The sequence below is a fragment of the Eleutherodactylus coqui genome, chromosome 1 (assembly GCF_035609145.1).
Source record: "Eleutherodactylus coqui strain aEleCoq1 chromosome 1, aEleCoq1.hap1, whole genome shotgun sequence".
Taxonomy (NCBI): domain Eukaryota; kingdom Metazoa; phylum Chordata; class Amphibia; order Anura; family Eleutherodactylidae; genus Eleutherodactylus; species Eleutherodactylus coqui.
In genome coordinates, this window is record NC_089837.1 from 421,022,362 (window position 1) to 421,038,778 (window position 16,417).

At 42.9% G+C, this 16,417-nt stretch overlaps 1 protein-coding gene across 1 annotated transcript in view; it reads right to left on the minus strand.

Moving 5' to 3' along the window:
* TDRD3 (tudor domain containing 3) overlaps nucleotides 1–16,417 on the minus strand; it is a 271,283-nt gene that overhangs the window by 68,361 nt on the left and 186,505 nt on the right. The window lies entirely within an intron of this gene.

The window sequence follows — 16,417 nt, forward strand, 5'->3', positions numbered from 1 at the left end:
ATCTCTTTGGGACACCTGTCTCCATTCAGAAGAAACAGTCAATAATAGATGAAAGGCTGCCTGTTTACATTGGCAGATCATCGTCAGGTTTTTACGCCTGCATAAAATGGACGAATGATATAATTTTCGGTTCAATCACTGGCCGTGTTAACAATGAACGATTAGTTCAGTTTTGCATGATCCAACGATTACCTGAAGGATAATAGTCCCATGTGCAATAGCCCTAATTGAGGTGATCACAGCCACCTACTGCTATTAGTCTAGTACTAACCAGAAACTTTCATGGTACAAACAATGAAATAACTACTGCAGGGTCTTCTAAACTACCAAGGGCGGAACTAGAAAATAGCAAATGCTTGAACAACACACCCCAGCATGAACATTTACCAACGCCATGTAAAATTTATAGAGGTATGCTAATGTGAGACTTATCTGACATAGCCACAGGATATGCCATGAAAGTTTGAATCATGTGAGTCCCACCTCTTTGACACACATCTATATCAACTTCTGGACCCAGCACCCCTAGTCCGGTTACTGGGGGTGGTCAGGACTCACAGAAACAGCCAAGCAAGCTTTGCTCTGCTGTTTTCGTAACTCCCAAAGAAGTCAGTCAATGGGCGTTACAGAAACAGCGGAGCCCTGTCCTGCATACTGTAACATACATATGCCGAGCAGCCTTTGACATCGGAGTGCTGTCCTGTAAAGTGCTAGAAATGTGCTATGCAGTTATAGGATGCCTTTGTATGGCACTGTATTACAGAGATAGAAAGAGGGATATAAGGCCCATTTACACAGAGCGATGATCGCTCAAAGATCGCACGAACGACAGTTTGAGCGACAGCTTTGAGCGATCATTTTGCATAAACTATTAAGTAGCTACTCAGCTACTTAAGAGCTATTTAGCATGCAAATAAAGCCTTAGCAGAAAGCAGTTGATAGCCCGATGGCTCTTATCTGCTTTCAGTTCCTTTGTGCTCTGATGGGAAACAATGCTATCAGCACTACCCATGAAAAACTCCTGATAAGACCGCACGACGATTTTTAGATTGGCCTGAATTTAACGATCAGCTCGCAGTGCACGGTAAAAAAGTGTACGATGGCCGCACGTTTAGATGCAACGATGACCGCTCAAACGATCGCTTTTTAGCGATTTTTGAGCAATCTTTCCTCCGTGTAAATGGGCCTTTAGAAAGGATAAGATAGAGAGGATAATCATTACAGAAATTAGAATGTAATATGAATTAGAAAGGAGTCTTATTATATAAATGTTTATTATATTAACATACAAATATTTGCACTTTGAAAAGTAAAACAGTCATAAGACCCCCCTGTCCACAGCAGTTAATTCGCCAGCGGTGAACCGCTGGCGAATCACGCCGGCCGCTGGCACCTGTCCACAAGTGGAGAATCATTGTGATTCTCCGCTCACAGCCGATCTATTAAATAGGGCTGACCGGTAGAGATTCGCCGGCGGCTCCTGCTCCCCGGCAGCAGCTCCCGCGGCGGAGCTTCGCCGCGGGATACCGCATCGCCCATGGACAGCAGGCCTAACTCTACACTCTATAAAAATTACTAATAAAATCATCATCACAGTTAATTTTTATGTATTTCTTAAGTAATTCCAAAGGAATCCACAACATGTGCTTTCTCACACAAAATAAATAAGAGCTGGTGCTTGTGCGAGTGGCAGAGAAACTGGATGGGAAAGAGTTGAGCCAGCAAGTGAATGAGGTTAATAAACAGCAGAGTGCACTATTCATTTTCATCCTAGATTAGTTGAAATGTATATATCAAGGTACACACCCCAAGAAGTTTTTTAGTGGATAACTGGAGGCACCCATTAAAATGTTTCATTAGTTCCATAGTATTTAATCAAGTAAGCTGCTAGTGTAGATCTAAGACCTATGAATGACCGTCTTTGATTTAGCTGAACTCACTAGCATCTGTTTTACAGCTCCAACAACCTTACTGAGATCTTTTCAGTTGTGAGTGTGCTGCCCAAAATATTTCCTCTGTACACCTAAAGCCGGTCACCCAACCAGTACACCAGATAGGGAAAAGCCACAATCGACCTACTGTAGCATGAACTTCAGGTTATGACAAACTACTGGCTAAAAAAAAAAAAAGATCAAGATTCTTAAAGACTGTCATTCCGTGGGACTAGATTTAGAATGGAGGGGGAGTTGGTTCCATATAGAGACAAAAAAAGTATATAAAAGGAACACAAAAACAAAGCAGGCACTTAAAAGAATATAGCAGATGCAATCTAAAGAATGTTCCTTTACAAGTCAATTAGGATTACCAGTTCCAAGCCCTCAATGTAAATCATTAACCCTTTCCAATCCAGTGTCTGACCTCTGAAGACATTATGATTTAAGGCTGTACAGCTTCAATGTTGGAAGACGTCCGTCGGGGTTCTCTTACAGTATATTGCCAGCCTCTCTGCTGTCGGAGTCTATCCAACGTGTCACCTCATGCAGTACTGGCTTTAGCCAGCAGATAGTGCAATTGTATAATGGCAGAAAAGAGTAAACCCCCTAGGAAAACCAGGATACAAATTGGATTGGAAAGGGTTAAAATAATTTGCAATTTTTTTCCCACCTGTTTTGAGGCCCATGAAAATGTCTAATAACCTCGCTGCAGCCGTGAATATTCTCAGATCGCTCCATGCCTGAATGAGACGGCTACATTTATAATTTCCCAATAAAAGTATCTGAGGGCCTTCTATACAGGTGCCCTTCACAGATATAGATTAAAATTAAATGTCTTTTATTAGTATATTTTAAAATTGTGGGCTCACATATAACACTTCTTAACGATACAAAAGAAAAGGACAAGTGACATATAGACAAAGAATAGGCCCTAGTAGAAATATGTAGGGTAACGTATCTCTCAGATAGATTTTTGGAGATTGATACCGCACAAGGATGAGGAGGAGGATAAAGGTCCAGATTTTTGGAAATCGATACCGCTCATGGATATGGAAGAGGATAAAGGTCCAAAAGAAAAAGGAATATTATCCAACTCCAGAAAATATGCGTACCTAGGTATAGAGAGAGAGGGCCTTTCACTTAGTCTGGTGTACACCGTGAGATATGTCAGTATATGACTATCTCAAACAGCGCCTCCAGATACCAAATGGCGACCGCTATTTCAGCTTAGTTATCAGCCACTAAAGCGATGCCCGGAGGTGCAGGGACCATAGAAGAACACTCGTTTTTACTAATATCGAGTGACAGAGCCTTCTCTATCTGGGTGTCGCATCAATCCACATCGGTCATTGCAATGTGCTGACCAATGCGAACACCCGAATAGATAGTGCAGGAATCCTCCAAGAGGGCACCTCCGGGCATCGCTTTAGTGGCTGATAACTAAGCTGAAATAGCGGTCGCCATTTGGTATCTGGAGGCGCTGTTTGAGATAGTCATATACTGACATATCTCACGGTGTACACCAGACTAAGTGAAAGGCCCTCTCTCTCTCTCAATTATTCAGAGAGTCCGACAGCGGCACTAATACAAGTGCCGCGCCGGAAGTGACTAGTAAGGAGCAGTAACGGGAAACATCGAGTAGGTTTATCTTAGCAGGACTAAGTTATAGCAGGACTACATCCTGACGCATCAATCCTGTTGCTCTATCATTTATATGCGACAACCTTAGAAACACGCATCTACGGGCAACCATTACCCGTGCTCCTGAGGAACTGCCCCCTACAAGGGCAGGGAAACGCGTCGAGCGAGCCGTTTTTACGTGCTGGTCAATATCATTGACCTGTAATGAGCCTATACAATTAGCACCCGTATATGCGGCAACTGTGCTATCAATTAGAGGCTACGAAAAATTGTATTAGCAACAGTAATATACATTACAACATTGTGCCCTAAAGAGGTATTACTCTTCGTACCGCATCTATACCTAGGTACGCATATTTTCTCGTACCGCATCTATACCTAGGTACGCATATTTTCTGGAGTTGGATAATATTCCTTTTTCTTTTGGACCTTTATCCTCTTCCATATCCATGAGCGGTATCGATTTCCAAAAATCTGGACCTTTATCCTCCTCCTCATCCTTGTGCGGTATCAATCTCCAAAAATCTATCTGAGAGATACGTTACCCTACATATTTCTACTAGGGCCTATTCTTTGTCTATATGTCACTTGTCCTTTTCTTTTGTATCGTTAAGAAGTGTTATATGTGAGCCCACAATTTTAAAATATACTAATAAAAGACATTTAATTTTAATCTATATCTGTGAAGGGTTTCTGCAAACAATATATAGATTTTCATACCACTGTGATTTGGTCCTTCTATACAGGTGTGTGCAATAGCAGAATCAAACCCAGGTTTACTACGCACAGCTGCAGAAACTGTACAAACTATTACAGTCCACACTTTAAAGATTATTTGAGTATCTAACCAATGTGACAAACCTATTTATAAAAAATATGAAGGAAGCAGCAAAATAAATTGCAGCTCGCAATAGACGTATATTAAGCTCCGTGAAGTATTTCTAGCAATTTAGATGCAATATCAGAGGATCATATTGGAAGCGTGTTAGACAATATAAAATGCGTTTTGAGATTTTGTGAGATTTCAGTTGTAGGATGGCTTTTCCTGTCTTGCTGTATTAGTAACCTTCTCTCCTTGTCAGCTATGTGACATGCATGCAAAAACCTGATTGAATAGAGCCATAAACTGGGCGAAACGGAGGCAGTGGTTGTAGCGGGAGACGTAGACATTAGTTTGGGCGAACTGACTTGAATGTATATTTATCTGTTCCTGTTGAGAGGACACAAATTTAACATATACACACAGTAGATAACCTATCTCACGTCCGCCATAGTCATCATTTTTTACTAAATGGGTCTATTTACAATATATGGCGAATAAGTGTGAAATTTTAAAACTATTTAAATAGTTAATTTTTATATTACATTTCTTTCTTTAACATCTAAGGAAAGTGTAACAAGGGCACTTAAAGGGAAGATGGCATCTCTGGAATACTTTCACATTTCCAGTATTAAATGGCCCCCAGAAAGGAGGATCAGCATTATTTTTAATCATTTGTTTGCTCTACGGTAACAAAATCCTACTATCCCTGATTTTTTCCACCACTTTTCTATTTAAAAAGTAAAACTTTAGACATTTTATAGCGACATATCAGAAGCTTTGATCAGTGGGGGCCCGAATGCCAAGAACCCCGCTGATCCATGAAATGAAAGGGCAGAAAAGCTGAAATAAGTATGGCCGATCTTTAAAGGGGTTGTAGCACAAAACACTTTTATCACCTATCCAGAGAATAGGTGATAAACGTCTAATTGGTGGGGGTCCCCTACTGATTCCAAGAATGAGGGTCTCATGGCCCCCTTTTCTCATCGCAGCAGGCTCGCTGCAACCATCTGTGGTGATGTCAGATTGAATGGAGTGTCAGTCATACACGTGCAGCACCTCTCAATTTATTTAAATGGGGCTCAAAGGAAAATCAGAGTGCAAGCGCTCGGCTATCTCCAGCAGTTGTCCTATTGAAAATGAATGAAGCGGTGCTGCATGAGAGCAACCGCTGCTCTGTACTAATCTCCCCTTCACTGCGGGGGGGGGGGGGGGGGGGTAAAGTGAGCCTGCAGTGCGGAGAATAGGGGGGCGAGGACACGGCATCCCCATTCTCTGGCTCTGTAAGGGTTCACCAGTGTGACCCCGATTGATCAGACTTCTCACGTAGCCTATGAATGGGTGATAAAAATCAACCCCTTTAAGCAGTTTAGGATGGCGTTGTGGTGGTATGAAGATGCTTTGCTGCCTCAGGACCTACACAGTCTGCCTTTAAGGAAGGAAAAATTAATTTTATTCAGTACCAGAAAATTCTGAAAGACGTCATTTTTCCAAAAGCAGCAGAATTATTGGGTTATACTGCAGATATTTAATCTAAATTAAACCCATCAAGTCTACATCTCGAGGGTTCGGAAGGAGCAAAATGAAATATATTGTTCTGAAGCAAACCTGTCAGGCGATTTCTGCTGCCCAGTCAGAGAGCAGGATATGAAAAGGGAGAAAATCTGAGCTCCGTGATGTATTATACAAAATAAATATCTCGTATATATAGATTCATATCAGGTTTAAATCAGCCTGTTTGGGCAGGGTAAGCAGGGCTCTCACTGACAGCTTACTCTGTACACAGTAATATAGGGAAAGCTGTCAATCAGTCTGTTTGGGCGGGGTAAGCAGAGCTCTCACTGACAGCTTACTCTGTACACACAGTAATATAGGGAAAGCTGTCAATCAGTCTGTTTGGGCAGGGTAAGCAGGACTCTCACTGACAGCTTACTCTGTACACAGTAATATAGGGAAAGCTGTCAATCAGTCTGTTTGGGCAGGGTTAAGCAGGGCTCTCACTGACAACTTACTCTGTACACACAGTAATATAGGGAAAGCTGTCAATCAGCCTGTTTGGGCAGGGTAAGCAGGACTCTCACTGACAGCTTACTCTGTACACACAGTAATATAGGGAAAGCTGTCAATCAACCTGTTTGGGCAGGGTAAGCAGGACTCTCACTGACAGTTTACTCTGTACACACAATAATACAGGGAAAGCTGTCAATCAGCCTGTTTGGGCAGGGTAAGCAGGACTCTCACTGACAGCTTACTCTGTACACACAGTAATACAGGGAAAGCTGTCAATCAGTCTGTTTGGGCAGGGTAAGCAGGGCTCTCACTGACAACTTACTCTGTACACACAGTAATATAGGGAAAGCTGTCAATCAGCCTGTTTGGGCAGGGTCAAGATGACTCTCACTGACAGCTTACTCTGTACACACAATAATACAGGGAAAGCTGTCAATCAGCCTGTTTGGACAGGGTAAGCAGGACTTTCATTGACAGCTTAGTCTGTACACAGTAATATAGGGAAAGCTGTCAATCAGCCTGTTTGGGCAGGGTCAAGATGACTCTCACTGACAGCTTACTCTGTACACACAATAATACAGGGAAAGCTGTCAATCAGCCTGTTTGGACAGGGTAAGCAGGACTTTCATTGACAGCTTAGTCTGTACACAGTAATATAGGGAAAGCTGTCAATCAGCCTGTTTGGGCAGGGTCAAGATGACTCTCACTGACAGCTTACTCTGTACACACAGTAATACAGGGAAAGCTGTCAATCAGTCTGTTTGGGCAGGGTAAGCAGGGCTCTCACTGACAACTTACTCTGTACACACAGTAATATAGGGAAAGCTGTCAATCAGCCTGTTTGTGCAGGGTCAAGATGACTCTCACTGACAGCTTACTCTGTACACACAATAATACAGGGAAAGCTGTCAATCAGCCTGTTTGGACAGGGTAAGCAGGACTTTCATTGACAGCTTAGTCTGTACACAGTAATATAGGGAAAGCTGTCAATCAGCCTGTTTGGGCAGGGTCAAGATGACTCTCACTGACAGCTTACTCTGTACACACAGTAATACAGGGAAAGCTGTCAATCAGTCTGTTTGGGCGGGGTAAGCAGGGCTCTCACTGACAGCTTACTCTGTACACAGTAATATAGGGAAAGCTGTCAATCAGTCTGTTTGGGCGGGGTAAGCAGAGCTCTCACTGACAGCTTACTCTGTACACACAGTAATATAGGGAAAGCTGTCAATCAGCCTGTTTGGGCGGGGTAAGCAGGACTCTCACTGACAGCTTACTCTGTACACACAGTAATATAGGGAAAGCTGTCAATCAGTCTGTTTGGGCAGGGTAAGCAGGGCTCTCACTGACAGCTTACTCTGTACACACAGTAATATAGGGAAAGCTGTCAATCAGTCTGTTTGGGCGGGGTAAGCAGGGCTCTCACTGACAGCTTACTCTGTACACACAGTAATATAGGGAAAGCTGTCAATCAGTCTGTTTGGGCAGGGTAAGCAGGACTCTCACTGACAGCTTACTCTGTACACAGTAATATAGGGAAAGCTGTCAATCAGTCTGTTTGGGCAGGGTAAGCAGGACTCTCACTGACAGCTTACTCTGTACACACAGTAATATAGGGAAAGCTGTCAATCAGCCTGTTTGGGCAGGGTAAGCAGGGCTCTCACTGACAGTTTACTCTGTACACACAATAATACAGGGAAAGCTGTCAATCAGCCTGTTTGGGCAGGGTAAGCAGGACTCTCACTGACAGCTTACTCTGTACACACAGTAATACAGGGAAAGCTGTCAATCAGTCTGTTTGGGCAGGGTAAGCAGGGCTCTCACTGACAACTTACTCTGTACACACAGTAATATAGGGAAAGCTGTCAATCAGCCTGTTTGGGCAGGGTCAAGATGACTCTCACTGACAGCTTACTCTGTACACACAATAATACAGGGAAAGCTGTCAATCAGCCTGTTTGGACAGGGTAAGCAGGACTTTCATTGACAGCTTAGTCTGTACACAGTAATATAGGGAAAGCTGTCAATCAGCCTGTTTGGGCAGGGTCAAGATGACTCTCACTGACAGCTTACTCTGTACACACAGTAATACAGGGAAAGCTCTCAATCAGTCTGTTTGGGCGGGGTAAGCAGGGCTCTCACTGACGGCTTACTCTGTACACACAGTGATATAGGGAAAGCTGTCAACTAGCCTGTTTGGGCAGGGTAAGCAAGACACTCACTGTATCTTTTAGGGGGATTTACCCTGCTCTTGTTAATAAATCTTGCTACAACATGCATAAAGCTATATATAACAGTTTAGCTTCCATCCCTCTACTAAATCCTGCTCTCAGTTTGGAGTTTTTTTTTAAATTGGAGTTATTGCTTATTTTATGTCCTAGATTATGCAAAAAAAAGTTAAGGGAAAAGTTGAGGTGCTGGCTGCCAGCAGATTGAAGTAGGTTATTTGCAAATAAAGATCCAGTATATTACTATAAAAGCATAATGTATGTGCCATCTATTCACCGCAGGACCGACCAAGTACTTTGTTTCAATCTAATTGATCACAGTTTTTAAATATTCCTTGTGTAATTGGCTAAGGGGGCAGGTTCGCACGCTGTTTCGGTCTACATCAGCCTTTCTATCCTGCTTAAATAGCAAAATGGAACCATAGAATTTAATTAGTTGAAAATAGACCAAATATTGCAAACTTTGGTCTCTATTTAACCTGGTTTCTTTCCATTTCTGTAATTTTGGAAGACACTATAGCATAGTCAACATCCTGAGGATGTGAATATAGTTGATCATAGGACACAGGGGGCCTCTTAAGGGCAAATGTGACAAAAAATACTGTTAGGATGTTTCCAGCTCACCAACAAGAGGATATACCGTATTTTTCGCTTTATAAGACGCACTTTTTCCGCCTCCAAAGCGGGGGGGGGGGGGGGGGGGGGGGTTTCCTGCGTCTTAGAAAGCGAATGTGGCGAAAATGCGTTACGATCGCTATTTTTAGCGCGATCGCGAATTTAACGCGCGGATGCGATTTATTTAGTGCAATTGCGCGTTAAATTCGCGATCGCGTGAACAAATGTGCGATCAGTTAGAAGATTTCTCTCCTCCTGTCAAAAAAAAAAAAAATCAGTACTCACCGCCCCCGGCGTTCTGCGGCGCTGTTGCAGGCTGTCGCTCCCTCCTGGTCCTCGGCAGAGCATTGCTTTCTGGACGCAGGGCTTGAAATCCCCTCCTCCAGAAAGCTAATACTGTGATTCACTAACACACGCTGTCAGCCAATCACAGCCATTCAATGACATTATTGAATGGCTGTGATTGGCTAACACACGTGCGCCTTCAGCCAATCACAGTATTAGCTTTCTGGAGGTGGGGATTTCAAGCCCTACGTCCAGAAAGCAATGCTCTGCCGGGGACCAGGAGGGATCGACAGCCTGCAGCAGCGCCGCAGAACGCCGGGTGAGGTGAGTAATGATTTTTTTCCCCCTATTTTCCCGCTCTAAAACGGGGGTGCGTCTTATAGACCGGTGCGTCTTATAAGGCGAAAAATACGGTAACTGGAATCTGATATAGGCCCCCTGCACACGGGCGGAAATTCCACAGTGGGATTTCCTGCAGAATTTCCGCCCGTGAAAGCTGCCATAGGATTGCGTTAGAAAACGCAATCCTAGGAAGATGGCTGCGATTTGTCCGCGTGAAATCACGCGCGGAAAACAAATCGTAGCATGCTTTATTTCTATTGCTTTATGTCACTCCCTGGCTGGCGGCTCCGCTTTGCACATGTGCGGGCTGGCCGGCAGCCGGCACATCAAAGAAACGGAGCTGCGGGAGAGGTGAGTGCCGCGCTTTTCCCTGCAGGGGCTCGGGTCGGGTCCCGCTGCGAGAATTCTCGAAGCGGGATCCGACCCGGCCATCTGCAGGCGGCCTTAAGAGGGTGGGCAGAAATACATACCACACCAGCAATGGGAAATCCAATTTGAAGCAAGTTCAATGTCACTCCAATACTCCTCATATAGATAAAAACTCCATTGTATTATTCTATGCTAATAACAGGTTATACCATGAAACTTCTCATGCTTTTTAACCAAAAATATTTTTATTCATAGCATATCAGGTAACACTATCCTTTACATAGTGCCTGTTCTATGACATCATTAATCTAATTTACATAAAGAACAAAAATGTCTGGAATAAATATCTATATAAACATGCCTTAGCAGAAATACAAAAAAAATCAGTTTTATAATTTACAGGGGTTGTGTGCTTACCGGACAGTATCCCTATGGGCCTGCATGTAATAAAATAGTAAACTGAACTGTACATACCCTTCCGCCGCTATTGGGGTCTAGCGCTACAGCCCCGCTGTTGTCCCGGCTTTTGTTGTAACAGTTGACATCATATGTCAGCATCAAATCAGGTTACCCCTAGAGCCAATCACAGGCTGGATGTCACTTTCCCAAATTCTTGGCATCATGGCACTGTGAGCGCCGATGCCAGAAAAACGAATCACCTGACTTCCGGTGACGGCAGCTTTCACAGCAAATGCCGAGACCACAGCAATGCTGCAGCGCTACATGGTGAAGGAAGTACAGCTAAGTCTATTATTTTACTACAGGCAGCCCAGTTGAAGAGATGTTGTCAAGAAACAGGACAACCCCTTTAACCCTTTCGGATAATGGAGATCTAATTTTAATATCCAGAAAGCTTCTCCTATTAGCAATGCCCAATTCAAGTCTTCACATCTTTTGATGCTTGCGATGCAGGTTCTCAGGGCTTATCAGGTGCTTCAAAGCACTTTGCTGAAATCCATGACTGTGATTTGGAATCCTTCAAAGTGGTTGCCATAAGAAGGGTAAACAAGCCCAAAAGGGGCGCATATCGAAATCAGGTGTTACTAATGAGAGAAGCTTTCAGGATATTAAAAGATAACACTTATCTGAAAGAGTGGAATTATAAAACTGATTTACTGTATTTCTAAGACATGTTAACATAGTATGTAAGGCCGAAAAAAGACACATGTCCATCCAGTTCAGCCTACTACCCCCCAATGTGAGTAAAAGAAATAAAAAAGGAGGGTGGAGCAAGACCCAGTGAGGGTAGTGGAATATTTATGGAGTACACAGAGTTTTCAATGATTGAGTATTTTGAATGGTGGAGGTGCTGCCAACCAGATGACGCTCCACCAGTGTGGGCGTAAGTGTAGCGAAAAGGATGTGAAAAGAACTGGTATGGAGGCGCAACCCTCTAAGCTACTAGAAGATGTAGATCAAAGTCCAATGTGTGATGGTGAAAGCACTTCTTTTTTATTATTTTTTCAGAAATTAAAAACCAGCAATGGAATACGCGTTTCGGGGAAGAACCCCTTCGTCAGTTCGGCTGGATAGGACAACAGGATGCCTAGGGGTGACACGATTCCAAAGATGTATAGGATGTGTCGGAGGTCCTGTGTGCAGGAGGACAGGGGAGAAAAAAGTGCTTTAACAAGGGAGCTGAGGACAAGTCAGGGGTACCACTGGTTAAAGCACTTTTTTCTCCTCTGTCCTCCTGCACACAGGACCTCCGACACATCCTATACATCTTTGGAATCGTGTCACCCCTAGGCATCCTGTTGGTATTTATACCCCTGACTTGTCCTCAGCTCCCTTGTTAAAGCACTTTTTTCTCCCGTCCTCCTGCACACAGGACCTCCGACACATCCTATACATCTTTGGAATCGTGTCACCCCTAGGCATCCTGTTGTCCTATCCAGCCGAACTGACGAAGGGGTTCTTCCCCGAAACGCGTATTTCATTGCTGGTTTTTAATTTCTGAAAAAATAATAAAAAAGAAGTGCTTTCACCATCACACATTGGACTTTGATCTACATCTTCTAGTAGCTTAGAGTGTTGCGCCTCCATACCAGTTCTTTTCACATCCTTTTTACTACCCCCCAATGTTCATCCAAAAGAAGGCAAAAAAAAAAACCCAATGGGGTAGAAGCCAATTTTCCTCATTTAGGGGGGGAAAAAAAATTCCTGACACCAATCTGGAAATCGGAATAATCCTTGGATCAACAACCCACGAACTTATTAATGATTATAACATATAATATTATATCGCTCAAGAAAGACATCAAGTCCCCTCGAACTCTTATCGAATTTGCCATCAGCACGTCCTCAGGCAGAGAGTTCCATAGTCTCACTGCTCTTACAGTAAAGAACCCCCTTCTATGTTGGTGTAGAAACCTTCTTTCCTCTAGATGTAAAGAGCGCCACCTTGTTACAGTCACAGTCCTGGATATAAAGAGATGATGGGAGAGAGCTCTGTATTGTTCCCCGATATATTTATACATAGTTATTAGGTCGCCCCTCAGCCATCTTCTCTCTAAACTAAATAATCTCAATTTTGATAACCTCTCTGGGTATTGTAGTCCACCCATTCCATTTATTACTTTAGTTGCCCATCTTTGTACCCGTTCAAGCTCTCATATATCAGTTCCCAAAACTCTACACAATATTCCATGTATGGTCTGACCAGTGACTTGTAAAGAGGAAGAACAATGTTCTCATCATGTGCTACTATACATCTTTTGATGCACCCTATGATCCTATTTGTCTTGGCAGCAGCTGCCTGACACTGGTTGCTCCAGTTAAGCTTACAGTTAACTAAAATCCCCAAGTCCTTCTCAATGTCAGTGTTGTATACAAAATGGGAAACCACTGGGTAATGGTGACATGTATTTCCTCTGCCCATGTGCATAACTTTACATTTATCAAAGTTAAAACTCATTTGCCACTTTTCTGCCCAAGCCCCCAACATATCCAGATCATCTTGCAATCTCCTTGTGTCCTCTCTAGTGTTAATTTCTTTACATAGTTTTATGTCATCTGCAAATATTGCTATTTTACTGCACAATCCTTCTACCAGCTCATTAATAAATATATTAAAAAAAGAATAGGGCCCAAAACCGTCCACTGTGGGACCCCACTAGTAACAGTGACCCAATCAGAGTATGTACCATATATAACCACCATCTGCTTTCTACCACTGAGCCAGTTACTTACCCACTTGTGTACATTCTCGCCCAGACCAAGTATTCTCATTTTATATACCAACCTTTTAGGTGGCACAGTATCAAACGCTTTGGAAATGTCCATATACACAAGATCTAGTGACTCTCCATGGTCCAGTCTGTCTATCACATTACCTAATTCCCTTAAAACCCGAGGTTGTATGCTTTGTCAATTTTAATCTTTCTAAGACAGCTCTGCACTTCTTCCTGGGTTAAAGGGGTTGTCCCGCGGCAGCAAGTGGGTCTATACACTTCTGTATGGCCATATTAATGCACTTTGTAATGTACATTGTGCATTAATTATGAGCCATACAGAAGTTATAAAAAGTTTTTCACTTACCTGCTCCGTTGCTGGCGTCCTCGTCTCCATGGTTGCCGTCTAATTTTCGCCGTCTAATGGCCAAATTAGACGCGCTTGCGCAGTCCGGGTCTTCTTATCTTCTCAATGGGGCTCCGTGTAGCTCCGCCCCGTCACGTGCCGATTCCAGCCAATCAGGAGGCTGGAATCGGCAATGGACCGCACAGAAGCCCTGCGGTCCACGGAGGGAGAAGATGCCGGCGGCCATCTTCACCGGGTAAGTAAGAAGTCACCGGAGCGCGGGGATTCAGGTAAGCGCTGTCCGGTGATCTTTTTTAACCCCTGCATCGGGGTTGTCTCGCGCCGAACGGGGGGGGGGGGGGGGGGGGGTGAAAAAAAAAACCCGTTTCGGCGCGGGACAACCCCTTTAAGGCCCATTTACACAGGACGAATGTCAGGCAAACGATGCCTGACACTTGTCCCTGTTTGTCCTCACTCCTGTGCTGTTGCATGGGAGTTAAAAGCGTGAGGAGAGAAATCTCCTCCAGCCTCCCCGCTCTGCGCCAGCGATACTACCTCCCATGCAGCAGCACGGGAGCTAATAAGTGCAGGGACGAGTGTCGGCATAGTTTGCCTGACACTCATCCCATCTAAATGGGCCTTTAGACTAGTGGCATTTGGTGGAGAGTTTACTTTATCAATCTGCATCGCATCTGACATTTCATTTTCCTCTGTGAATACACTGGAAAAAAAGCTATTTAATAGAGTTGTTTTCTCCTCATCACCCTCTAGAATTTTTCCCACATTATTTATTAAAAGGGCCAACACATGCAGTATTACTCTTTTTACTATTTAAAGAACAGTTTAGGGTTAGTTTTACTAATAAAGTCTTTCTGTCTCCATCTTTGCTGTTTTTATCTGATTTTACATAATTCATTTTTTTCTTTAAAGGTTTTAATTGCTTCTTTGCTGCCTTCTTGTTTTAGTAGTTTAGAGGCTTTATTTTTGCTGTTTATTGCCCCTTTACATTTTTATTGAGCTACATTGGTTTTCTCCCATTACTGAGTCTTTTATTCCAGTAAGGTACAAACTGCTCGCAGAAAGTAATTAGGACGTTTTTAAATATAGATATTTATTATGGACATTTTTGTTTTTTTATACTTAAACTAATGATGTCATGAAACAGGCACTTTGTAAGGGAAGTGGGTAGTGTTATGTGATAGGCTATTAATAAAAACATTTTAACTTGAAATGCGTGAGCAGTTTCATGGTATACGGTAACTCCTTTTTAAAATGGAATGATAAAATGGAGCTTGTATCTATATGAGCAATACTAGAGTGACATTGAACCGGCTTCAAATTGGATTTCCCATTGTTGGTGTTGAATCCAATTTCAGAGGGTGCACGGAAAAACGTACAATTTCAGAGGGCGCACGGAAAAACAAACATGATATGATCACCAACAAGATGATCATATCATCTTGTTGGTGAGCTGGAAGCCCCTTACAGTATCCTTTGACACATTTACAAGGAGTGCTGGACTTACATTGAACCTGGTTCACATTGGCCTCTTAAGAGCAGTCTGCCAGCCAAAGACAAAGTACCCGTACGTCGCCTTGGTGCTATGACATTCCAGGGGTTGAATCAAATAAAGCCTACTTATTAGCACTAAACGACTTTTTGATTCATTTAATTAATTTTTCTAAATACAACCTCTATTACAATATTGTCTATAGACAAACAACCAACAGTTACTGACAAATAATGTTTCTTTCAGTCACTAACTGTTGAATCATTTTCTATCAGACGCATGCTGGCAGGGCTGTTTTCTAAAGATCAACTTCCCCATTTGTCTATTAAATCTTTACAAGATTATGCTTCTTCCTTTAGAACCTGCACTTATGCCCATCAATTTAAGGTTATAGGAACAAGCAACAGTTTAAACTATTAAACTGACGTGTCATCAGCAAGGCCCATTAGTGCCATTCACCCAGAAAGACCGTCTCATATAATGAAAATGTACAATGAGCAAGCATCATGGCCATAGCCTGTGCAAGGATTTACCAATATGCTTAATGGGTTCACACATCAAGTTAGGCATACAAACATTTCCACAAAGCAGCAATTTTAAGGCTTGTATACATTTTAGTTACGAGAGTCTGTTCATTTAACCCCTTTAGTGACACATCCAGAAAATCTCCAGGGCTTGCTGTACTGACTATGTAGTTAAACCCCAGAAGATTTCTGTGGACAGCTCTAGTGCTGAAATGTGCAGAGCACTGAGCTGTCATCTGAAATATTCCAGGGTTTTTACCGTATACTCAGCGCAGCAAGCCCAGAGATTTCCCTGCCATAATATGGTAATAATAAACCTGTCGCTGAAGGGATTAAAGAGATTTTCAGCAAAAGACATATGACATGGAATAATCATGGCTCCGTATTACAGTTGATGGAAACAGCTGAGTATCGTCATGTGTGCGCTACAGATATTAAAAGGAGTGCATCTGTGGATGTGCAGCCCCATGTCTGTCTGGAAGCGGAAACAGACACCTATGAAACATGCTACACATGCGTTTTGTGAAAAAAAAAAAAAAAAACTGTTTAAAAAAAGTACACACAGCATTTAAAGTAATGGGTGACAAAAACAGATGGTGGTGTGTATAGAACGGTATAACAAT